This window comes from Piliocolobus tephrosceles, chromosome 11 (genome assembly GCF_002776525.5).
Source record: "Piliocolobus tephrosceles isolate RC106 chromosome 11, ASM277652v3, whole genome shotgun sequence".
Taxonomy (NCBI): Eukaryota; Metazoa; Chordata; class Mammalia; order Primates; family Cercopithecidae; genus Piliocolobus; species Piliocolobus tephrosceles.
Window position 1 is genome coordinate 27609845 of NC_045444.1, and position 27165 is coordinate 27637009.

Consider the following 27165-nt stretch of genomic DNA (forward strand, 5'->3'; position numbering starts at 1 on the left):
TACTCTCAAAGAACAGCCTGTCCTCAGAGACTTGAGCTGTCTAGAAGATATTTTTACCATACATTCTGATGAGCCTATTCACTTGGAAATATTTAAATGATATAAACTCATTAACTCTAGAAGGTAGCAATTTCATGTAAAGAAATTCAATTTCTTTAATATATTGGAGGTATTCAACAGAGACTTTTGCTGGGTATTATTTTTGTTTTTGACTCTCTTGAGGGGGACTGGGAATGTGTGTCTGTGTACGTATCATTAGATGGTTCTTCATGAATAAGCATTTTGAGTGTGTGAGAAACACTTGAATGAGAGTCAGATTTCATAATATTGTAGAAAGAAATATATCCCATCCATCATTCTAAAACATGTATCTCACCAGAATCCTGTCTTAATAAGTACCTGTAAATGATCATTCATTTTCCTTTCCTATTTATAATTACTTTTATATTGAATAGATTAAAATACAACACGTTGATTTGAAATGAGTATCAGTTTCTTCTAAGTCCAAGTATATTTAAAACTCAACTAAGGAAAGGCTGTTAAGCTCTGGAAAAACCAGACTACCTCCATCCATCTTCTGCAGTAGGATTTAACTAAACAACAAACATCCCTTTTTATAGATAATTATCAGAGTCTAAAGTTCTATATTTTAATTATATGCTTCTGGGTGGGATTTTTACTTTGTGAGCACTCAGGATATGCATATAACTTTTAACGTCTCATGATGATATTATTAGGAACTCCAAGAGTTGCCTAGTTTGAGAATCATATGTAGGATATTAACAAAGGAAGACTGGCAGACCAGGAAAATCTTTCAAATTTCTTTTGGATTTCATACATTATAACATCTTTAAAATTCCACAGTAACATGCTGGCTTATTCATTAGTTTGGCTTATATATGCCATTCATTCATTCATGTATTCGTACAAGATGCAATTATTGGTTACTTGTCATATGTGCATATTGAGTGCTTGTCATATTGTAAAACACTGTGGTCATTGTTGAAACAGGACAATAATGATTTAAAGCTATAATGAATTACACCTCAGTTACCCAAATATATGGTAATAACTTGCCAACTAAGATTCCTATTACTTTAGTATTAATTTTCTCAAAACATCTGATCATTTCCTTGCCCTATTCAAAAACTGCCAATAATTACTTCTATACCTCTCTCTCTCTCTCGGCACAAGCAATCGCTGAGAGTAGAAAGTCAAGCCTTAACTTCATAATTTGATGCCCGGCATCTATTTCCAGGAAAATACTTTCTATTATTTTTCTTCACTTTACATTATCTAAATCAAACTGCTTATTTAGTTAATTGGTTTTAGAGTCCTATAGAAATGGCCTTACTAGTTCTATCCTGTAACCAGTGATTCTTGGGTACATCACTTTTCTTCATATGAAGCCGGATGCTACCTAACTCATATGTTTATTGCAAAGAGCAAATAAAGAAACACAAAGAAAAATGACTGACACAGGGCAGATGCACCATATATCTTAATGCCGGGCACCATATTTATTGCAGGGAAGTGTACACATTTATGAGTGTGTGTTGAACTCACATAATCTGGGTCAAACTTTGCCTCTGACACTTACTAGCTTTGCGAACCTGCATAAATTACTTAATAACCCTAATGCTCATTTTTAAAGTGAGAAAATTGTTACTCATCTCAAATGTGTTCTGTGACTATTAAACATAAAAATTAACATGTTTTCTGGCACATAGCACTCAAGAATATTGTTTAAGATAACATGTATGTATTGTCTTAATCATTGTTGTTGCTATTTCCATTTCCTCTTAATATAAACTGTGCATTCACATCTTCATATCTTTCTTCCCATCATTGCTCTTCCTAGAATATACCAATGTTCTTTAGTGATCTTATTCATAGCTCAAAATTTTGAGCCTCTGAGTCTCTCAGCTGCATATGAGTTATCTTTTCTAACCTCCTAAACTACTTTATCCAGAGGACCTCTCTTATGACATGTTTTAGTTCTTATATGGTTGCATAGATATTTTCAATAGTACTTGTGGGATGTGTCAAACATAGAAACAGCTATAAAGAATAACAAAACGATCTTCTGTGTTCCCATTGCCTAAATAAAGAAATATAACTTCTGTCCATCAAGAGATGAGATGCTATAAGAACATAAAAGCATTGGAAAAGACAACAACAGACTGGTTGAAGATACTTGCAACTAACACAGCCATCTGAAGCCACTCCGTATCCTTTTATCACTAGAGTTGCCATATAAAATACAGGATGCCCAGTTAAATTTGAATTTCAGGTAAAGCACTAATAATGTCTTAGAAGTCTGTACTAAATACTACATTCCTCACCCTTCTCAGATGTAACCTCTCTCCTAAATTTGTCATTCATCATTTCCCTGAATTTCTTTACCCTTTTACTAACTTCATATGTTGTCAACTACCACATAATAGTTTCACCTGTTTTAGATGACAAACGGTAACATGCTGTATGCATTTTCTGCATCTTGCTTTCTTTTCTTTCTCAGCACTTTTTGCAAGATGCTTCCAGGTTTACGGGTATTTAGGTTATTGCTATATTTTTGTCATTATTAACAGTGCTAATGTAGACATTGTATAAATGTGTACATTAAAGTTTCTCTAGGGATTGTATTCAATTTTTCTCTTGTCACAACCCTGTGTTGAGTCCTGGAAGTCTGATACGGACTTCACACCGGGGGGCTTCCTTGTCATGGCTGCTCACTGGCTAGTAAAAGGCAGCTTCCCAGAGATCAGGCAACAGAATGAAGCTAGGTTCTTTATTCCCTGGGCTCCTTCCCTCCCGAGTGAGCTCACATGGCTGTCTTCCCATATTGAGAAACACAGCTACTGTTGCACCGACTTCTTTACAGCTACCACACTTTCTTCTGGTTTCAGTCGCTCGTCTGCAATTTCCAGTCTACAGCTAGTAGTGATTCCTGTTGACATTAGCCCTGGGATACGAAAATCCTATGTTGATTTCTCTTAAGCCTGCCTAAAACTTTGTAGATAATCCCTTTATAAAGTTATATCTAGGCTAGGTGCAGTGGTTCACAACTGTAATCCCAATGCTTTGGGAGGCTGAGGCAAGAGGGTCCCTTCAGGCTAGGAGTTTGAGAGCAGCCTGGGCAACATAGTGAGACCCCCATCTCTTAAAAAAAAAAAAATCCCTGAAATTATCTGTAATTATCTGGATTGAGTATCTATTTCTAGCTGGGATACTAAGACAGGCATATGCCTAGGAATTGAATTTTTTTGAGTATACTTGCCTTCAGCTTCAACTAGGCCAAACTTCTCTCCACAGGTATTGCAGCACCTATTTATATTTCCACTGGGAGTATGAATGAATTCCTATAGCTTTATATTCTCTCTAATGATGGTATTATCAGATTTTAAAATGTTTGCAAAATTCATGTTTGTTTGTATCTCATGATTTTAACTCATATTTATTTGATGATTATTGAACTGGGGTAACTTTTCATGTTTTACTGGCAATTCAGTTTACATTCATTACCTGATCGTATTTTTACTTTTCTTCTAATATGTGGTTGGTCTTTTTCCTACTTAATTTTGGCAGCTTTTTACATATTCTGGATTTTATTTCTATGTCAGTTATAGTCATTTAAAATATTTTCTCACATTTCGTGACTTACATTTTCACTGTAATAAAATGCTACCTTCTGATGCCTAGAATTTTAAAATATTAATGCAGTGAAATTGATCAGTCTTTTATGTTTTATGCTTTTTTTGTAGTATAGATATTTATGTATATGGCTTTTCCTCCCTAAAAGTCTATAAATTCTGTGTGGACGGAATAAACATATAAATATGGAATTCAACTTTATGTCCCTCAAAGCACTTAGCTTCGTGCTTTGTACATAGAAGGGATAAAACATAAATATTGTCCCAAGAATGAGTTAAAATAGGTCAGCCGTCTACCATATCTTTTCAGTTCTCAGTATACAAAAATCAAAAGAATTCTATTTAGAATAGAATTATTTCTCCAAATACAGAAAGTTTTTTAGTGTCCTAAAAGACCCCCAACTAATGACAAAAAAAAAAAAAAAAAAAGAATATATTGAAGGAGAAAATACTTCCTGTCAGCTATTTTTGATAGGGGTGGGTGTGATCACTCAAACTTTTGAAGATGTTCTTTGATTTGGAATAAGAATCTATACTTAATACTCCTTGGTATACATAAAGGGAATGCTATTTTGTATATAAATAAGCATACATATTTCTGTCATTGTATATTTATATACCTTTTACTTTTCCTTGGCAGCTAACTTTGGTCCTAGAGAGTCAAGAAATCTGGGCTTGGTTTGAATGACGAGACAACTCATCCTTTGCAGATAAATCACAGTCACAAGGTATGATCTGGGAGATTCCGCAGACAGGCTGAATATCAGAATCACTTGAGACATTGCAAAAAAGGGTCACTAAACCCAGAAATAACAGATCAGCAAATAGTCTGGATGGTTCGTGTTTGTGTGTGTAGGGTGGGTGGCGGGGTGTGTACACTCCCGGTTTTATTTCATGCACAGCAATGTTAAGGAACTACTTCACTAGGATTCACATACTTGTCTTGCCTTGTCAGGAGAACTCAGTCACAGTTGAGAGGTATTAACTGGCCTGACAAGTAAAAAATACATTCAGGTGTTTTGTCTTCCTCTCACTTGACAGGCACATTTTGTGAACTTTTCCTATGATTCCAAAGCTCTGGCTCTCGGTGGACATCAGAAATGAAAACCTCCAGTTGTTTTTTTTTTTTTTTTTTTTTTTTTTACAGATTATCAGCCCCTCACTTTTAACTTTCTCTATTGTTGGAATTAATAGACAACATGGCATTGATTTGCTGGAGGAGGATATACTAGCAAGAGTATATTTTAAGAAAGCACGTGTGAAATTGTGGCGTGACAAAAGAGATAAGCTATTAGGATTTTGCCAGCACAGATCATCTTTTATATGCAGCCACAAAATAACCATGATTATCACTCTTGCTTTAACAAGTTTTTCTTGAGGCAAAACATATTTTAAAAAGATTGATAAGAGAAACCTGGTAATGCTCTCTTATGTCCTAGGCCTTCTAGCATAGAGTGTTAGATCCTCTGAAAATATTCTCTGAGTATTGTAATCTCAATCCTGACTCACTGAAGAGCTTGAAAATTTTTCACTCATGAGGTTCAGGATTATGGCTCCTTCAGAGAGATAAGTCATTTATTTGAAACTTCGAGGTTGAATTAGTAATTGAGCTAAGTGGCTTTTTAATTGTGGACAGAATTTCTTCTTTTAGCATCACCCCGGTAAACAAAACTACTCGCACACAGCCGAAAATTGGCATGCTGACTTTGTTCAGAAGGCAGTCCTGGTGCATTAGAAGAGGCAGCTGGGTGGCACAGTAAATGTGTCATTTGCTATGTAACATCTCTGTGACCTGGATTTAAATTTGCAGTGGCACAAAATGCAACCTCAGTTCTCTCAGAAGGCTATGAAGTCATTCGCAGTAAGCCTTGTGGAGAATCTAAAAGACTTTGGGTTCTTTGCCTCCCAAAATCCATTCTTGTTTGCAAAGATGGCAAAGAAGTTGGTTTCTCTTAAAGGGATTGTTTAAAGGGAAAAGAATGGGCTTGACTAATCAACTAAAATGAATACATATTGTTTCTATTTTTTTTTTAATCTGTCTACTGTGCTTCAGCCAGTGTCTTAGAAAGAATATAATTGTTCTGTGAGTGATTTTTTAATCAAGCTGCTTTTCTAGAGCATGAGTTCTGTTTGTCATCTGTAAGGCAAAATCAGAATAAAGTGAAAAGCTTTAAAATTGAGGTGTTTCTTTCCCTAAAAGCATCATTACCTACATTCTGCTGTGTAATATTGTTCTTGCTGTTATATCTGAATGTCAGAATGAATTGCAGCTGTAACTAGAAATTCAGACTGGTGTAAGGAAAACCCTGCTTTTCCTTAATTCTAAATATACTTTTATTACATTTTAGTATTCCTTTCATATGGGGAAAATCATGCATTCTTGATTTTTCTTAAGACAAATATTTAATGTCTTTATTATTATTTCTTGTGCTTCCAACAAGCCATTCAAATTAATTCAATTTACACCAACAATGGATCGATGAGTAAATTATTAATCAGCCTTACCATCTAACTTTAACAGCCGAACCCTCAAGCTTATTTTCTTCCTTTTAAAATTTCTACATTTATCTGTTTGTTTTTCCTAGGACATCAGTCTGTCTTTTGAAGTTGGCAAGAGGCTTCGTTTAGCGAAAACACAGCTCTTGTTTAGGATAGCAGACAAGGTGCTAATTGTTTCTAATGTCCTCAAATGAGCTTTGTTGTTTGTTAAGAATGCTACTCAGAAAGGTGGCAGCCTTTTCTTTCTGCCTTACTACTATGTCCAGCCAGGACTACCTGATGCAAGGACTTTCAGTAATTGATAGAATCTACTCAAATACTAATATTATCACTTACTAATGAGATAAAGAACTATGCTTCCACCACTACCATTCCTGGTGACTGTTCACTATGTGTAGTTAATGTGTCAACCTAGTCATTTTCTAACATTTGTGCACAACAGAATTACTTGAAGATCTTTTTACAAATATGGGTTGCTGTACTGCAAAGAATTCTATTGAATCAAAATCTCTAGACTGGCATTCTCCAAAAGAAATATGATGTGAAACATATAGATAACTTTACATATTCTGAAATTATTGTATTAACACAGGTAAAGTTAACTTTAAAATGCATTTTACTCAATAAAATACATTTAAAATATTATTTCAACATAAATCAATATTTAAATATTATTCATGAGAAATTTTACATTTTTGTATTAAGTCTTTGGAATATGGTATGTGTTTTACAACGACAGACTATCTCAATTAGAATTAGGCAATATTTTAAATGTTTAATAGACACATGTGGCTGGTAGCTACTGCATTGGCCAGCACAGTACTGATGAGCAGATCTCTGGAATCTGCATTGGAAGTAAGTAGGTTGCTTCTAAGACAGGTAGTCATCAACTATACTCAAGGGAAATTGTGCCAAGTATTCAACACTGGATAAAATGTAGGAGAAATAGACCTTTTTCCCAAGAAATTTATTTTGCAGTGAAGTCATATTTATAGAGACGCATGCATAAATAAGAATAACAAAAGTTGAAACATGACAAATACACTGAGAGAGACATAGAATGTATTGTAGGGCTTCATAGGACAGAGAAAGTTTAGCTGTGGGAGTAGGAAAAAAAAAACTTGATGGAGATAGCATGTAATTTGGATAAGATGAAGACACTGGGATCTAAAGATGGTAATTGATTTTTCTGAAGTCTCACAGCTAATTGGCAGCAAAATCGAGTCCAATCCCAGTTCCTCTGACTCTTGATGCCCCCAGCCACCACAACAGAGACCTAATGATAATAATCACTGATAGGGCAAAGACTCTCTTTCCATTTTACTTTCACTTTGCTATTTCCCACGTACTTCATTTCCCGACTCAAATAGCTTTAATTCTCAGGAAGGCTATTCTCCTAACAGCATATTATATATTTGCAGATTGTAATTATGGTGCTCCTCACTATTTCTGACTTTCATAGAATGTTTGGTTATCAAAGCATAAATGTTTTCTTCAGTTTCTCTCCTCTAAACTACCCATTACTTGCATCTTCTAAAATGCTTTCAAATGCTGCTTAAATTTTAAGAAATCAGAAATTTTTAATTCCCCAATCTCTCTTCCTATGCGTTTGAAAGACATAATACATTTAAGTGGAATTATAACATATCATTCTCCACTTTAATTTGTACTATGGACCTGGGAAATTGCATCCTACAAAGATTATCTTTCTATACATTAAATAAAAAACTGTTCAATCTTTACAATAATCTAAAGAGTATATACAGATTACATAAAACTTATTAGAGCTCAAAGCCATTCAAAGAACACTATTTTAAAAGCATATTATCTTAAAGTATATTGCCTTATTTAATTAACAGTTAAATGAAATAGATCTTTTAACAATAACTTGAATCAGCTCAACTTTTTATTATTAAATTTAAACTCAAATTTCCAATTAAAAGCTGTTTATGAAGTGAAAATATGATTAACTATAAATATTAAAGTACCATAATTTAAATTCTTAATTTAGTTACTTCATGATGTATAGCAAAATGCAGCATTTGAAGCAATTATTTATAAAATTACTTGGAGATAATTATGAGCCAACTGAGAGGTAATTTGGCCAAATTAAATTTAAATGAATTTCCTAAACTTGTAATCATTTTTCAGAGTCATTGCAACAAAGGATTTCTGTGAAAACATGAACTCTTGTCTTACTGTGTTGGATCCTGCTCTTTGACACTTTATGTTTTTTATGTAGAGAAAACAGTCTGCTGTTTAACATACAGCCTTCACTTTGCCCCTCATTTTGATTGTTGGGAGAAAGGAGACAAAATAAAAGGTTCACAATTGGTTTAAAATTCTGAATATACTTAATTGTGTCTTTTTCTTTTGAAAATGTTATAACCTAATAAGGTGAGTCTTTTTAAAAAGACAACCTGATCCTTGGTATGTCTTACACACCTTTGATGTATTTAATTGATCTGGGTCAATAGCTCAACAGAGTATATTTTAAATTAAAATACATTATTGTCACTTACAACAGTAGGAAAGTGAGATGCATACTATCCTGTTTTTCTTGAATTTTCCATTAACCTAAGAATGACATCCTCTATTCGTTGTATGGTGGACAGCACTGAAAACAGATAAGGAGAAAGAGATAGGAAAACTGAAAAATTTCCAGATATTTTTAGTTTATGTTCAATAATGAGATTTGAAATGGTATAATATATATCTGCCTTTAAAAACTTTAGATCTCTGTTGTCATTTAACAGGTGAAGCCATTGATGCCCATTGACGGTAAGTTAACTTGACCCAGGTTATCACATGCTAAATGGAGGTAAAGCAGATAATGAAATTTATCTGTCTAGACTCAGCTTTACTATTGTGTTTACAAATGGAAAAAGTGTTCTTAATATGAGGCAAATTTCAAGATTATTTAAATTAGATTTCTCAACAAAGACTATTCAGATTATCTTTGTTATTTTGAAAATGCTTAGTAAAGGAAAGGTAACTTCCTTAGAAGCAGGTAAAAAGAAATTTCATTGCTAATATACAGTGATTTTTAACCTACAAAAATGACAATTTTATATGGTTCAGCCTAATAGTTACCTGGATAGAAAGACACAGATCTCTTGAATAGAATTAATAGTTTACTCTGAAGCAACAAGGATATTCATTTATCTTCATTCATCAATCCTTCTCACAGATGATAGTATTATCTAATAATCACAGGGCCAAAATAATTTTCAGAAAGCACATGTGGGGGAAAAATAAGTCAAGGTGCAGTTTAACAAAGGCATATTTCATCTGGCATATAAAAGATATCAACAGCCTTCCTCCTGACTTGTTAAAAAGCTATGTTTATTTTTGTGAATTCATCCTTTCCCACCATAGCTTTATAATTAGCCAGAAAATGTTTGAAGATATTCATATAGACATGTCCACATCACACTGGATTAGACCGTGAAAATATTCAACCACAACCAACAGAGGTGACCGTCCATAGCAAAGTTGCCAAGAATAAATGCTGGTCCCTCTTTTAAGTTTTTTCTGAGTCCAAATGAGAAATAGGATTCAAAAGTATAATAGGAAAGCCCAATACATTTGTACTTCTATAAAAAGAACATGGTGAGAGACTCAATTACACTAAAAAGGCCACATAAAGATTAGCTGTAAAAATATCTAATAACACCATGTAAGGTTAAACTGCAAGCTAATAACACCATATAAAGTTAAACTGCAAGCTAAAAAATTACCTCAAGATGATCGCTTCATATGCTACTTGGGCATGTGAATGACATAGCCTTACACATCATCTAGCCCTCCCTCCTTCTTGTGAAAGGGAATATGATTCGTTTTTCTTCACAATTTAGTAAGTGCCATTACATATGTATTTTTCATACTCTTTTCAGGACCTAGAATAGCATCCTATAAGTAGTCATTGTCCAACAAGTCATTGTGCAACAAATAAAACGATTCATATGTTTTTAAATCTAAAATAAGATTTTTTTATTCATTAGAAATGATTTCAAGACAAAGTGACATTGAAAACACAAGAGGGTTTTTTCTATCTAAAAATCATTTATAGGCTAAAAATCTGCATAAAACTTATTATTTATCAAATGATTGCTAAATATGTTCTAAGCATTAGACATGTAAAATATAATTTTGAGTAGAATACTTTTCCTCCTATTTGAACTCTACTTCTTACTCTGGATAACAGAGTATAGGTACATATTTTCTTGTTGCTATTTCTCTTTGGAGGTGTACTAGAATCATAGAAGGTGTGCTAGAAAGGATGAATTGAATATATCAATTTCAATTGTATGTTTTAATATTGCCTGAGAATAATCAACTGACCATCTGTTTGTGCTGTTTTGAACATTTATAGTAAGACAAGATGTGAGAGCAAGTAAGAAAATTCTTTTTTTTTTTTTTTTTTTAAGAAAATGCAAAGCCTTGGCCAACTCTCAGAAAATATTACTCTAATTGCTGAGACAAATTTTATGCTATTAGCTAATTGTTGAAATATTAAGTTGCTAAAACTGTTGAGTAGAGAGAAATAAACGCATTGTCTAATCACTGACTAATTCCACCAAGTAGCACCTTTCTTACTTAAGGCTGGTTTTAAATCAACACACATCCCGCTCCCATCTACTGAGTCTTAACTCTTTTTCAAATTAGCATGCTCAATATTTTTTATTGAGGTAAAGAGAGGTATTAGATTAACTGGAGCAAGGCTTTTATACATCATTTCACTATTTTACTCAGTGAATATTTGAGCACCCATGGCATACAGAAATAACTACAGCAGGACAAAATTCTTGTTTTCTTTGAGTTTATAGGAGGAAAACTAGAGAGTCGTTTTCCCTTTACTAGAAGGAAACAGATAGTGAACAAAATACCATCTAATATTCCATGGAGTGTTAAAATGATGAGAAGAAAAACAAAGCCTGTGAGTAATGGACAAGGGGGTTCTCCCCTATTTTAGACAGAGTTGTCAGTGATGTCTTCTTGGATACAGTGACACATGAGAAACACCTGGTTCGGAAAGGACTAGTGTTCCCAGAGCAGAGAGCTAGGAGTTTCACTTGCTGAGGTCTGACAAGCAGCAGGGGCCAGCCAGCCCCTGCAGCATCTAATAGACAATGGTGCAGACTAACTCAGAGTGAAGTGAAAAATACTCAACGTAAGATTTTTTTTTTTTAAACTGATGACTCATCTATAAGTTGTCCTACCTGTTTTGTCTCTTCATGACCCAGGAATCCATCTAGGGGGCTGCTGGTACCCTTATTCTACCAGTAAGATTCTGGAAGAGTCTTCAATACAAATGGTTGAAGGCCCTGGAATCTACCTGACTACTATATTTCTGTATCTACTATATTTACTGTATCTGACAGTATTTCTGTCATACTGTCAGATAACAGCACGCTATGGATGTTCCAGTGGAGAAATCATTCTAACCCATTTCTTTCTAAGCTCGCAGGATACATTCAATTTGTACGTCCCTCTATGAATCTCTAGTATGTATGAGTCAGAGATGGACTTGATACTTCAAGCCAGAGTTCAAGATGGTGCTGGCTTCCATGTTCTTGCTAAATCAGTTTCCCTAAGTCAAGTCTATAATGGCCTGTGGACAATCATTCCAATTTTCTCTATTACACTGGTCTTTTCCTGCTCCTGAAAGATGACTGTCTCCTTTCCCATCTCCAGCTTCTTATCTCTTGAAGCCGATTGGAATTGGTGCTGTTATTCCACATGGAACTGATATTTGCTCAGTATTTATTTTGGAACCCTTGTTTCTTTCCTTACTACTTCTAATTTCTCTACATTCTGTTTACTCAGAATACACTACACACAAAAATATATGATTTAACTCTATCTTTATAGGTGAACAAACTCCGCAAGTTCAAGATGTTAGTTACTATTGGTCAACTCCATAAATCACAAGTGCTTTATTAAAAACAGGAATAAATTATAATGCTATAATGACATGGATTAATGGAGAGAAGCATCTGAAGATAAGGAAAATAAAAAAATAACTGGTAATGCTTAAAAGTGTTTCATTTATTACAGGAGTATCAAGAGGAGTTATTGGATGAAATATATAGTATAACAGCAATTTTTAACAGAAAAATCTCAACATATTTCTTATCGAAGTGCTAGATTCAATCTTTTCAAATGTATACACAGATAGTTCCATATTTATCTTTTGAGAAATAAAATTCAGAAAAAGTATAAATTAAATAGTCAGAGAGGGAGGCACTATTTAAGCTATTGGTAGGAGATGAAAACCCCATAAAGCAATGTAAATTGTACGTATGTCCTTACTTAAAAATGCAGTATCAGCTGGATTTTAATAGTAATTTATAACACCTTCTGCTTAAAGATGTGTACTTATTCATTTGCCTAACATGAACTGATTTGCTATGTATAGAAATGGTATTTATTATAAGCCTGTTAACTCACACAATTGAGTTTACATCTCCTTAGTTATGATTGTTTGGTAACAAGAATTAAATAAATTGCACTAGATTTCATTTTTAATGTGGTTAATTTTTGTCATATTTTTGCCTTAGTCTTAAATTTAAAAAAAGTATTAAATCAGAAGAACAAAAATGTATTTTACCATCCAATTAACAAATACATTTAATTATCCTGTCAGTCAGTGGATTATAATGCATCAGACATAAATCAGTGAGAAACTACTTAGGCTTGCACCTTGTAATCAGAGATACAAATTTTGGCAGCAGGTCACATAATCCTGTGCTAAATGTGCAGCATTACTTTATTCCAGTAACATATTAACAAAATGTACAACCGTTTTGACTTGGTGGATGATCTAACAACATCCCGGCAAAAAGCCTTTGTCCATTTTTTACACAAATGTCTTTTTCTTGGTGATAAATGTATTTTGCAATTTTCATGATTAATCAATGGTAGAAATTAACAGTGCCCTTCTACTGCCTTGTAATTTTTAATCTGACTACTTTAGAAATGCAGACTCCAACGTAAAAAGAAATAAAATCTTTGTGTATATTTTTTTCCTAAATTCCTTCATTTTTTTGCTTGCAGTCCCCAACCCTGGCTGACTTTGCTTTCTAGAGCCCATAGGCCTCATGGCACATGTAAATACGCAAAATAAGAAATTACCTAAAACATGATTTTGCCTGCTATAGATGACTCATTTATTGTGAAGTGTATTTCTATTCTAGGTACAGAGTACACATGAATAAAAACTGAGTTCCCAAAGTGTAGAAATATTCTAAGTGAAAGTGAATGATACAGTTACAAAGAATTAATATTATATAACACAAGGCTGTGCTTTCAAGTAACTGAATTTCCCTTTTCTGTTTTCTCTCTGCTTTTCATTTGTTACTATACATGTGCCCCCTTGGTCTGTTTTGGTGGTGTGCTGCATAAATTCACCCTTAATTGTTTGCTATGTTATATTCAACACCATTGTTTAAACATCTTCCAGAGTTGCTTAATCTCTACTGCATTATTAATCGGCTCTCAAAAATGAGATGTCAATGTTTCAATCAATCCTTACGTCCCATTCTTACAGAACTGTCACTCTCAGTTTCCTTTTTTTTCTTCTTCTTTTCTTTCAGTTCTCTCTGTCCTGCAGCTATTTGGGCTACATACATTCATGCATTCAATCTAAAGTTTGCCCATATTATAGCCTACAATCCGTATCCGTGCTTGGCAACCTGAAAATTCATCCTAAACATATTCTAGTTGTGTGTTTTTTTTTAAACTATACACTGACAAATTATAGTATATATTTATGGGGTACAAAGTGATATTATGACTCATGCATACAATGTGGAATAATTAAATCAAATTAGTTAACATTTCTGTTGCCTCAAATGTTTATTTTTTTTATAGTGAGAACATTTGAAATTTACTCTTTTCATGATTTTTAAGTGTACAGTATACTATCATTTACTATATTCACCATGTTAAAAAAAATACGAAACTTATTTCTCCTGTCTAAGGCTTTGTACCTTATGAGCATCATCATCTTTCCATTTCTTCCACCCCCCAACCCTCTTGTAACCATTATTCTATTCTCTGGTTCTGTGATTTCTATTGTTTTCGATTCCACATAAGTAAAGATACACAGTATTTGCCTTTCTGTGTCTGGCTTATTTCACTTAGCATAATGTCACCAATTCCATCCATTTGTCACGAATGAAAGAATCCTTTTTAAAGGCTGAATAGTATTCCACTGTATATCTACATTACACTTTCTTTATCCATTCATCTGTCATTGGACATTCAAGTTAATTCAAGTTAATTCCATCTCTTGGCTATTGTGAATAGTGCTACAATGAACGCTGGAGTGCAGACATCTCTTTGACACACTGATGTTGAAATTTGGGGTAAATCCCGGTAGCGGGATTTACTGTATCAAAATCCCAGTAGTGGGATTTCTGTATCATACAATTCTGTTTTTGGTATTTTTAGGAACTCGCATACAAATTTTCCATAATGGCTTTATTAATTTACATTCCCACTACGGTTTGTGGAAATGCAAGGGCTCTTTTTTTTTTTTTTCACACTATTGCCAACACTTATCTTTCATCTTTTTGATAATAGCCATTGTTACATGTGTGAACTGATATCTCATTGTAGTTTTAATTCCATTTCCCTAGTGATTAGCAATGATGAACTTTCATTTCACATATCTGTTGGCCATTTGTATGTCTTCTTTGAAGAAATTCTATTCGGGCTCCTTGCCCATTTTAAAATCAGATTATTTGTTTTCTTTCTATAGCATTGTTTGAGATCCTTACATATTTTGCATATCAACCATTTATCAGATATATGGCTTGCAAATATTTTTTCTCAATCTGTGGATAGTTGCTTTACTCTGTTATTGCTGACATTTTACATAGCAATATATAAGCAATATAAAATGAAAAATACATTATGTTTTACCAATATATTCATTATTGTAGATCAAGAATGTGGTAAACAATATAAAGATATTAAAATGACTATTTTCAGAAGCAAACGCTCAGTGATACGATGAATGATGATGTAGAGTGTCCACTTAGCTCTAATAAACACCATTTACCAGCTTATACTAAAGCTATATGGTAATTCTGTTACAGGAATATCACAATTTCTAGTAACAATTCATTTAATGAGTTAAAAATAAAGTATTAGAGGCTTTCAGATCCATAATACAGTTATTTAATATTATGAAAAGTATTCACTAATAAATGTGTCTATAACTGTAAGTATATACCACGAGCTCAAGGCCAGAAATAGGCTAATCAAACCTGACAAAAGCGCCATAAAAACCATTCCTTCATTCTAGGTTATAGGGTCCTCTCCTTGACCGAACTTTAGCTTATTCCTTGTAATTCTGAAACATAATTCAGACAACTCTTCCTGTAATTTCCAAAGGATAAAGAAAGAAGAAAAAGTAAAGTTAAATCAGAGCTCTCAACCAAAAGAGTGGCCAGCCCCTTATGGCAACTGCAAATTATTCTGTTTATTCATGACCAGTCTTTTTCTGCTCTTGAGGATCTATCTCTAGATTTAGATGACGTTTAAAGATGGCAGGAATATGGAAAATCAGGTTATCTACTTAGTCATTCACATTCTAACTATTTCACTTTATAACAACTCATGCTATGGGCAAATGTCCATAGCACTATTTGTACTAGGATTAGCAAGCCTTAGAGAAGAGCCTAAGTTCCTGACAACCCAAACCTTAAGGTTACTGAATCCTTTTGAGCGTGGAGCAATACAGTGCAAGAATCAAAGAAAATGCACTATCTGTCCAATAAACTGAGCTATGTTGTGATGTCCCAAATATCAACTTTGTCTCTCTTACTAATATTTCACACATGTAATCTTAGAAAGAATTAGAAAGGTATGTTCCCTGGTGAATTTAAAATGAATAAAATATCCTTGAAAAAAGTATCCCCTAAAGGTTACACAGATGAAGTTTCTTATATTATGGAAGCTCCCTCCCTCCTCAATAAAAGACACCATGTCCTAAGGACATCCTTGTCTTCGTACATCCTTTGTTTTAGGCCATCTGTTCCAAGTTTGATAACGGCTTAGCTTGTCCAATATCAGGACCTTTCCTAATGTGTAAGTGACCTGCTTTTATTTAATTTTGAATTTAGCTTCTATTCATTTTATTATCCTACTCTATTTTGGTAATTACGTACAGGCACCCAGAGGGATTTTGTCAATGGTAATATTAAAAATTAATAGGTGAATGAGTATGATGATTTATATTGCAGGGAGAGCCCATAAGGCATCAGTAAAAGATGTTGATAGGACCTAGCATCAAGTTATCAGTAAAAAATGATATAACACAGCCATAGTTATTATTTTAAATACAAATTTTCACATTTTCCCAACTCGTTCTACAGCCTTGACTTCCTCTTTCCCTTCTAAAATGTTCTTATATGTATTGAACCTGGCAGAGTTCTTTTGAAACTGACAATCTGTCAGTGTCGTTCATTTTCCAGGCTAGAAATTGTAGGCACTGATAACTCTTCACCCCTTTATACCTAATGTATCATCAGTGCTATTCTCTTTGTAAAATCTTCAGTAGTCTCTTATTTTCTCTTCATTCTCATACAATCACCATGATTAAGCCAGGTTTATCAAGGTGATAGAATTCAGCTGGTAAAAATATTGTCCTCATGTTTTAAATGCCAAAACTTCATTATTTTGTGTATATAACTTGATGCTTGCAACTATGTACACAAATATATGTATATTATTTTCCAAATACAAATAATTCTTGAATAGTAGTTAAGTAGTTTTATATTAAATGCATGTAATAGTCAGCGTGATTCCACCGAGATGGTTATTCTATTGAATTCAGCTTTTGTTTAAAGAATTTTTTAAAGTATATGTTAGTTGATTTAGATTGAGTATACAAATATTTGACCAACTTCTCAGATAATTGTTATATATTATATATGCATATTGTTTAGTAATTCAAATTAGTAGAAATATTTTCAAAGCTAGTTCTTCACACTATATACTCTTTATTCTTTTTTTATATAAAAAAGCAACATCTGTTACTGAAGTTTCTAATATATACTAAGGAGATTTTCCTTCAATTCTACATGAAATGAAGGAGGAATTTCCAGGTGTTATTTTTAAGTTCTGCATTTTCAAAGTTAGGCAACGATAACTAATTAAATCCACAAACATGTGAATGCAGGTGCAAAAAAAAAGTGCCTACAGTTAATCACACCTGTGAAATATTTAGCCCATGAGACAAAAGTTGAGTTTTTTAGATGTTGGTTCTGAGCATTTTATTTTGAAGCATGATTGTTTCCTAGACCCATCTGTTTTAAACAGTTTTCAACATTTAATAGGAAATTGAGTTCTAGTTATGCCCACTTTTAGTATTACAGTTTATAAAATGTAGTTCTCAAATCAACTTGAATTAAAGTATCAACATTGAAATCTGATAAAAATAAAGCTTTTTATATTTTTAACAAATTGTATTTTTTCAAAAGGAATTAATAGACTCATAATACATACATTGAATCCCCATGGACAATAACTTAATAAATTTATCAAATAATATTTATTCCTAAGATTTACCAATTTCAGATGTATCATTGTGAAAAAAAAATCTCATTTCAAGTATTTATACTACTTCAGATTTCAAATTGTATTACTATGTAGTGTTTTATCAGTATATTCCATTGACTTACAAATGGCTGAAATAACTATTTCCAGCTATAGTGGGAAGTTACATACGAAAAGAACAATTGTTAAAAGAAACTAATATTGTGCTTATGTAATATCCTTTTCCTTTTAAATCCTCCTAGCAAGTTAAAATGTATTTTAATAACTCTTTATTGATTAAAATCAACATCATGGCCAAATGAAAAATAAAGAAATTTTATCCTCTAGAAACTTTTTGTTTGGGTACTTTTTATTGATTTACAATTAAGAGTACATGAAATCGGAAGCTGTACTTTTGAGAGTAACATGTAGGATTTGATTTTTGTCCAGGTGTATATATCATGTGTATATGTATGTGTAAAACAAATAAAAGTAAAACTTCCTGAGACCAGAAGGAAAAGAAAAGCAGTTTTTATATTTGTTTCTTCACTGTTACATTTATTCACGTTTAATCTGTGGCTATTAATACCCTGCAATGTTCCAAGCACTGTGATAGGCACTGTGAGTACAAAGATGATGAAGACATTGAGGCTTCCTTCAAGGATTTCATCTTACAGCTTGATTATTGTAATCAGAATTACAAAATAATTGAGTATTTATTATATTAATTTGAGCAAAGTGGTATAATATCCCTGATTGTGGAGAGAACAATGCTTTTATAAAGTTTTTAGACAAATACTGTAGTATAGCTTTCAAATATTGAAACATTATAAACAAAATCATAGATAAAGCATGTACCTAAATCTTATCAAGATTTTGAGACTCACTTTGTTCTTTATAAAACTATTTACATACCAGTCTTTTAGGCAGAAACCTTCAATGACTCTCTAAAGGCAAATGGATATAATCAAAATGTCTCACCCAGTCATTCTAGACTCTCAAAAATGATTGAATTTGTATTTCCACCACTTCTCCAGCATGTACCAAATATGCTAAGTATGAATTGATTACATCCAAGTTACGTTTCTGAGAGCCTGCCCCACGGACAATGTATGTTACTGAAAAGTCTCTCAGGAAAAAGCTACTTTTCCCTTTATATTTAGGAGCTTCCTTCTGAAATTAGAAAGACCTGGTTGAGAAACTACACCCAGAACAGGAAAGTGTATGTTTCTTTCTTTGCTGTGATTACAAATCGTCCACCATGTCGAGGATCTGAGACCTCCACTACTCACTCAGAATTCCATGACAGGCTGTAGTAGAAATGACAAGGGCATAGGAAAGAACTATTAACTCCTCCTACTATCCTCAACTATGTTCAGAGATCAAGGAACAGGTTAAACATTTGGTTCAAGAAGATTTATGGTTATCTGCTGAGAATAATTTCAAATACAGTATGCATCAGAGACCTACAACCTTTCGAGTTTTCAGTGTCTGTCACCAGTTAAACAATACAGGTTCTGAATGCTAAGAACATTAGTATGTTAGGAAAGGAGAAACTAGTTTGGGGCCTGAGAATGAATGTCAATATATTATTCAGGTAATATGTGTAAATGTAAACACGCGTTATGTGGAAAAACTACAGGAAAAGTACAACTTAAAAAATGTTCGACTTGAAAAACTAGCCTCCCACATTATTTGATATTTCTGCGAATAAATCAATCTGAATCGATATGAATAATGTTCAAAGGAAAAAGACAACTAGCCTGACAACTGCTGTTCCAATCTTCCAACCAAAGCAATTTGAAATGACAGATATTAAGCCCTGACTATTAATGATGGCAGCTCTGCGGAGTATCACTAGAGTGAAGATTTCATCTGTAAATAAATTCAAATTACTTGCTTTCACAGTTTGCCCAGACTTCTCATAATCTGTTTTCTCCCTCTTTATACATGCCCACTAGTGAAAGTTATATTGCACATCAATTTTTTTCATTTTATTTTGAAATAATGTATTACATTTCATCATATCTCATTACAATGTGATACAAGTGAATGTATTGTGACATTGCATCACGTGCTCTGTAATGCACAGGTGCCATGCTCCTTCACTTATCCAAATTAAATTAGAGAAGTTTGGCATATATCTAGTCATATTTTACCCTACTGCTTGAAGTTGACTAATACATGAACTGTTGTGTCTGATTCTGATAACTTGCTGTGAAATTTTTGACCAAAGTGACACTTTGGACTGGTATTAACATTTAATATATTGTTAAATGTAATTTGCCTTCTAAAGGAATAACAGTTTTGTTAGAGGGTATGTGCTTTCATGTTTTTTCTTTGTTTGCATGAAATTAATTGATATTTCTGAGGGTGTCTTTATCTGTTGGTAAATTAGCCTCCTCCTTCATGGAAAGACAAGACATCATTACTTTTTAAAACTCTAAAGCTGGTCTCAATTTTCAGTAGGCCCTATCCCAGGCAAAGCCACAGAACAGACCATATAAATGGATTGAAGGAAGAGAAACCATAGGGTGGCACTCTCTAATTCTTTTTATTCCTTTCTCTCCTTTTAGTGTCTTTAGGACACTTCAGCTGTAATGTGTTAACATAGTTAGTTGACCCACTTTCAAAGCTGTGGAGTAGGTGGCTGAATTTGTCTTTTTCTATTCATCAACACCAATTGTGTTTGATGCCTGAAAGTGACCAGGCATTAAACTCTGGTGAGTCAGGATTATCCTAAGCAGATTCAGCAATGAAGGGAATGAAGCCTTATGTATTAGGCCTCTTGAAAGCATTAGACAATCTCTGAAGCATTCAACTGCTAAGACCTTAGTCCAGGGAAACTGTAAAGTTTCTGTAGGTCAATGTTTTTGAAGGATTTTTATTCCCTTCTCATTGAGTCAGGATATAATGCAATCAATATTCCTTATAAAATCCATTCATTGTTCTGTTATTTATGTGCAGTGCTTTTTAAGAAAAATGCTGAAATGCTTTCTATGTTAAATTTCAGAAATTCTAACTACTAATATAATGGCCTATACAAGCTATAGCACATTTTATAAATTCTTAATCCAGTCTTATTATTTTAAAATTCTAAAATATTTCATTTATCAAATAAGAAGCAAAATATGACTTCCAAGTATTTTTGCTCGATATTTCTTGTTTCTCCTACATCTGCATTGGTTCAGGTAAGTGAAAAAAGTGGAACATATTGGAATATTTTTTGATTGTCAACTTTATCATCTGAGACACCTTTCTGCAAATACTAAAGAGCATCAGATTTTTGCAAGATGTTAACATGTGTCCGAAAAAAGGTTAAATGTGGGTTAAAAAATATTGAAAATGCTAAATTAAATAAATTTCTTTATTATAGTTTTTACTGCCTTTTTTCAATGGAGAATTTGTAAGAATTCTATCAATATCCATTCATTTACTCAAATTTCAATTAATGAACTTTTGCAAACCTAAGAACTCTTCTTGGCCACCTGATAGAGAGGTAATCTAAGAGGATCTCTCCGCTTTAGTGGGGAGGTCACAACCCTATGAATCTGGTCTGGATAATAAAGATAATCTTAGCAGGACCAATCAATTCCCCTAAATACAAAGAGCATATATTGTAAATGTATGTTAGGTTAACAATATAGTGATTCCTGAGTATTCACCATTTACCACTACCTCCTGTACTCCAACCAGATACAGAGTATGCATCCTGTGTCTGGGACCTGCAGGCCAAATTCAGCAATGAACTGAAGCAATCTAGGTGGGTGGAACTGATTGGCAGTAAGAAGGGAATAGTGTTAATATTGAAAAGGAGGATGTGTGGAAGAACAGGAGGAGAAGTTCAAGGACCCAGGGGTACTAGTTTAGCATAAATGTTTTAAGGAGTTCATAAAATAGGAAGATAAAGGAATTGTTATATTTTTAAATTACTAAATAGAAAATAAAATGGGGAAGACAATTTAAAGAAGATATGCTGAACATTACAAATGAAATCTTCTTAAGATTACACTATTTTTTAAAACAATTTTGAATCTTGGAATTTTTCAAATTATTTTAATGCTGCATGAAGTCTAGATGGAGTCTCCGAATGGCTTGGTGGTAAAAAGTTGCACATAGTTTCCAAAAGTTCTATTATTTCCTTAATTAATTTAACAAACCCCAAAATAAATCAACTATAATTTTTTTTGATCTTTTGGAGAGGAATTAACAGCATTGGAAAATTTTAAATCATATTTCTATCTTAATAAAATTATCCAATAAGCTTTGATATTCATTTATGTTTACCAGCCTCTATACTCTAGATTGCTAAACAATTATACTGAAAGGCCACTGGGCACGGGGGCTCACAACTGTAATCCCAGCACTTTGGGAGGCCAAGGTAGGTGGTTCACCTGAGGTCACGAGTTCAAGACCAGCCTGGCGAGCATGGTGAATCCTCGTTTCTACTAAAAATACAAAAATTAGCCAGGCATGGTTGTAATCCCAGCCACTTGGGAGGCTGAGGCAGGAGAATTGCTTGAACCCAGGAGACAGAGGTTGCAGTGAGCCGAGATCGTGCCTCTGCACTCCAGCCTGGGTGACAGAGCGAGACCTCGCCTCACCAAAAAAAAAAAAAAAAAAAAAGAAAATACAAAGTGATTCCTACCTTAAAAAAATTACTTTTAAAAACAGAGTGTTGCTGTTCTATATATCTTCTGATACTTGGTTGTTGATAGGTTTGGACATTAGTTAAACAATCAACATGAAATATCATCTTGGGTTTAATATCCTAATACATTTCAAAATATAACTAACTTGAATGCTGACCAGAAAAAAAATAATAATTTACCATCGAATGATAGAATATGGTACAGTGTGAAATGAAAAATAGTCTTTTCTCAACTTTAATGCCATATCAGAATGTATTGTTTCTACTCTGTGGTTCATACAAACCTAACTTAAAATATCCATTTTCCTATTATTCTTATTGCAACATCTACAATAAACTACATTATGTAAGAAACTACTGGCCGGGCGCGGTGGCTCAAGCCTGTAATCCCAGCACTTTGGGGGGCCGAGACGGGCGGATCACGAGGTCAGGAGATCGAGACCATCCTGACTAACACGGTGAAACCCCGTCTCTACTAAAAAAACACACACAAAAAAAACTTAGCCGGGCGAGGTGGCAGGCGCCTGTAGTTCCAGCTACTCGGGAGGCTGAGGCAGGAGAATGGCGGGAACCCGGGAAGCGGAGCTTGCAGTGAGCTGAGATCCGGCCACTGCACTCCAGCCTGGGTGACAGAGCGAGACTCCGTCTCAAAAAAAAAAAAAAAAGAAACTACTTATGAAATATGAATTTTCCATATTGTAACATTGTGAGAAATACAACATACATTTTGTATACAGAAAATACATGAACAACTCGAAAACCATATAATTTTTAAATGAGGTTTTGATATATTATTATCCTGTATTAATTTACTTCTCATCTCAGTTGATTCTATTCAGTATTAATAAGAGCAAATTTTACAATTGTAATATGGATAGTAAGTGAATTTATCTCCTTATCTCTTCTAAAATTACATTTCTGAAAAACAGAACATCTATGCTTAATTGGGTCATTGGGGACTGTTGCCAATTACTAAAAAACCTAATGTGATTTTGCTCATCAATTTTGAGTAAATTATATTGGAATGTACAAGGAGAATCAAACAGTATGTGAATTTCATTTGCATTACAATAGCATTTTGGGGTAAAAGTATATATACATTGAAAAATTTACATTTTTCTCAAAGTACCAAATGAGGTGGTATGGGGTAGAATTAATAACTTAAAGAGTTTAACAAGGTGTCTAAAAATAAGCTTATATTTCTTCAAATAATAAAGAGGTATAGATAATTTAAAAATCTTATATTGTCTTCTAGAGGGCTTTCAAAAGAAAATTTTTATCCAAGGTATGAAAATACAGGGCAGGTTCATCTTAGGTGTTCTTGATGCTTCCAGAGGCATTAATAAAGGCAATCAATTTAATATTGGATATCTCAAAATATCCAATGAGACTGTGTGAAATATAAGTGGGTATAATGGTTGTAAAATTCTGTCACTGATTTAAAAAAAGCATCATTTTTTTTTATTAATGCTAGCTTATTTGATCCAGAACTGTTCACTTCTTTAGATTTGTTTTTATTTTTGTTCTTTTAGGCATTAGGTGTGGGAATGTGAATACATGTGTATGTGTATGTTTTTGTGTATATGTTTAATATGATTCTGACAGAAGAAATTCGGTGAGAGAAAAAATGAAGATAATGTGAAGATAATAAAATTTTTTTTTTTTTTTGGTAAGTCATAAAATGGTCAGCTTTCTTAATGGAATGAAATTAAACTGGTAAGTCTGGCAAACCAATGGACCAAACATTTTGAGTATTAAAAAAAGATGGAAATGGCCTAAGAGAGTCACATAAGGTTATAAAGCAACAATTATTTCCATGAAGTAATTGTTCTTCAATCTACTCGCTATGAAATAATAAGGAAAGATGAATAAAATGAGAAACCAGTAATCAATTATACCTAAATATTTGTATTTCTTTAAATCTTGACCTAAATTGTCCAGCCCGTCACAATTAGTGTTTAATTATAGGATCTCACAATTGGAAGAAAGCAAAGAGGTAGAAATGTTAATGAGAAAACTATCTCCCAAATATCAATACTTCAAACTTTCCTAAAAGGCAGGAATTTAATTACTGCTTAAAGAAAAACCAGTGTAGCAAGATGACACTATCAAACATTTAACACTCTGCTTAAAGAAAAACCAGTGTAGCAAGATGACACTATCAAACATTTAACACTTATATTGGTGTAAAGTCTATCTACACGTATTTGTCATCATTTTGTCACATTTGGATGTTTGAAACTACACAGGCTAGGTAGAATCACTTTTTAATGGTAGACTCACAAACATATTAAGAATCTTATTTTATATTTTTTCAGGCTCTTCTCAAGAAAATCATCACCCTTGTTCACTTCTACTTTCTTCATTTTTACATTTAACCTCCTTTTCGGTTATCTCACCATCTAGTGTGTTTCCGTTTTGATTAGTCAATGTTCCCCTTTCTAATATATACTGAGAAATACAATGTTGATTTGTATTTCAGTGACAAAGGCAGGAACATTCCATTTAAATTATTTTGTCAGGCCTGGGAAAAGTATAGTTATTGGGATAATGCTATAGTTCAGACACTGCTTCAGAACTGCTTACCAAATTGGATCAGAAAAAATTGCATGTGGGGTGCAAACCATGCATATCCAAGCCTAGAAAATGACAGTGATCATCATGCCCATTATCAGAAGAATATTAATTTTGACATGATTTTCTAATTCTTGTAATTGGTTTTTACTCTGTCATGTCTGCTCTCACTCATTAATATTTTTCACAACAAGAATAATAAACAGAGAACTTCTTTATATTTGAGGTCACCTTGTATAATTGATACAAGAGTCCAAATCATTGAATACCTTAAATTACTTTCTCTAGTATGAGTGAGAGAAACAAGAGCATCACCAATTATAAAGCCTAAGAAACAGAAACTGAACTGCTTACTCTTGAGTTATTAGCAATGCCCTTGAAAGGTCTAGGAATGTCACTCATTACCTTGGAAATTAATAAACCGGTAAATCTATCCTTGGCACTAGGCAACTAGAACAAAGGTGAAAAGGAGTAACATGAACAGTCCCTAACAACCTGATAGAGGGCCACCAACCTTATGATGCAATTCCCCAATGCTACAATAAAATGTCCTAGAAAGGCTTTGCACAATTATGTGAGTTTAAGTTATTATAGTCCTATTTTATACAATGGTATAAGAAAACTACTGATATTCATCAAAATATGTATTACTGCAAATACAAATTATGATAAGCATTTTTCCTAGCAATTTACCATGAGTTACATTTATATCTCTCCTCATCTCATCTCACCTGCTTTGTTGAAAGCCTGTGTCTGACATTCAGTGGAGAAACTGGAAAGATGGTTGTAAAAATAATTAGAAAGCAAACGGGAATTATGAAATTCAAAACCAAGGATCACAAGCCAGATGAGAGTATAATACAAATCAATAGGCCAGCACTATCAGATTTAATTTTCTAGAGGATTGAAATATTTCCCTGTACTGTCCAATGAGGAAGTTACTTGCCACATATGGCTACTGGGAATGAAAATCTAGCTGGTGTAACTGTCAATTTTCCTTAATTTTAAATGGCCCCATATAGCTAGAGGCTCTGGTTTGGACAGCAGAGCTCAAGACTATGTTCACTTTGACATTTCACTTGTCTGTGAACTTGGTATTTGCTTAAAAGTTACATTCTACCTACTGTCTGTTAAGAAGCAGGTTTCCATCTCTCTGAAAAAAAAAAATACCAATTTATGCAGACAAATATCAGGTGATTATATCTTACATTCTCCAAATATTTTATAAAATAAATGTTGGAAATATCTACTCAGGGTCTCAACTCTGCCATTAACAGCTGTGTGACTTTAAGCAAGTCAACAGGTATTTAGGGCTTAGTTTCCTCATTTGTAAAATGAGCGATGAGAAGAGACCATCTACTGCCCAGATCAGTTATACAGTCTTATGGTACTATGTATCATAGGACCGACAGGTACTAGTAAGAGAATCAAGCAAGGCCATGGTATAGAGTGGCTGGCTGGGAGCTTGTTCCTTTAGTTAGGATGGTCAGGATAAACTTCTGTTAGGACTGGACATTGGACCTGCTACCTCAATGATGACAAGTCTAATGTGAAGATCTTCAGGAAGATCAACTAAGGCAAAAGACACAGTAATTGCCTAATTCCTGGGATGGAAATGGGTCTGAAAGAAATGAAGTTTATTTCATAGTTAAAATATGAGGAACAAGAGAGAGAGGGACAGCACATCTCTTCACAGAGTTAAGTGAAGTCCAGAGAATCACTCCGTTACAGTCTTGATCAGGAGTTGGCATTTTATTCTGTGTTCGAGAAGATCGATAAGATTATAAGCAGGGGATTTAAATAAATTGATTTGTATTTTTCAAGTAACGCTCTAGGTGCTGCACAGAGAATGGGCAGTAGTAGGGAGAACAGGTATGGAAGCATGGAGATCACATAGATGTTTACTCTTTTTTCTTGATGCAGTTAGTACCAGGAAGTGGCTTCTTGGCCAGAATCTGTATTTCTAGGTTTCCTTTGCATTTAGGTGTGGCCATGTGAGTAGTCCTCATAAAGAGGATATGAGCAAAAGAGATGCCTTTCTTTTCTGGGTCAAGGTAATTAAGAAGCAGGTGTGCCTTTCCCCTGCTTCCCTGCTCTTCCATCTGTTTACCGGGTATCTCCACCTTCATCCCAGGAGACAATGAAACTCATGTCTTTGAAAATGGCAGAACCTCCATTTTCTTGGATTCGTGAAAGACAGAATGGAGCAGAGCCCTTCACCCTGCCAATCACCAGAAA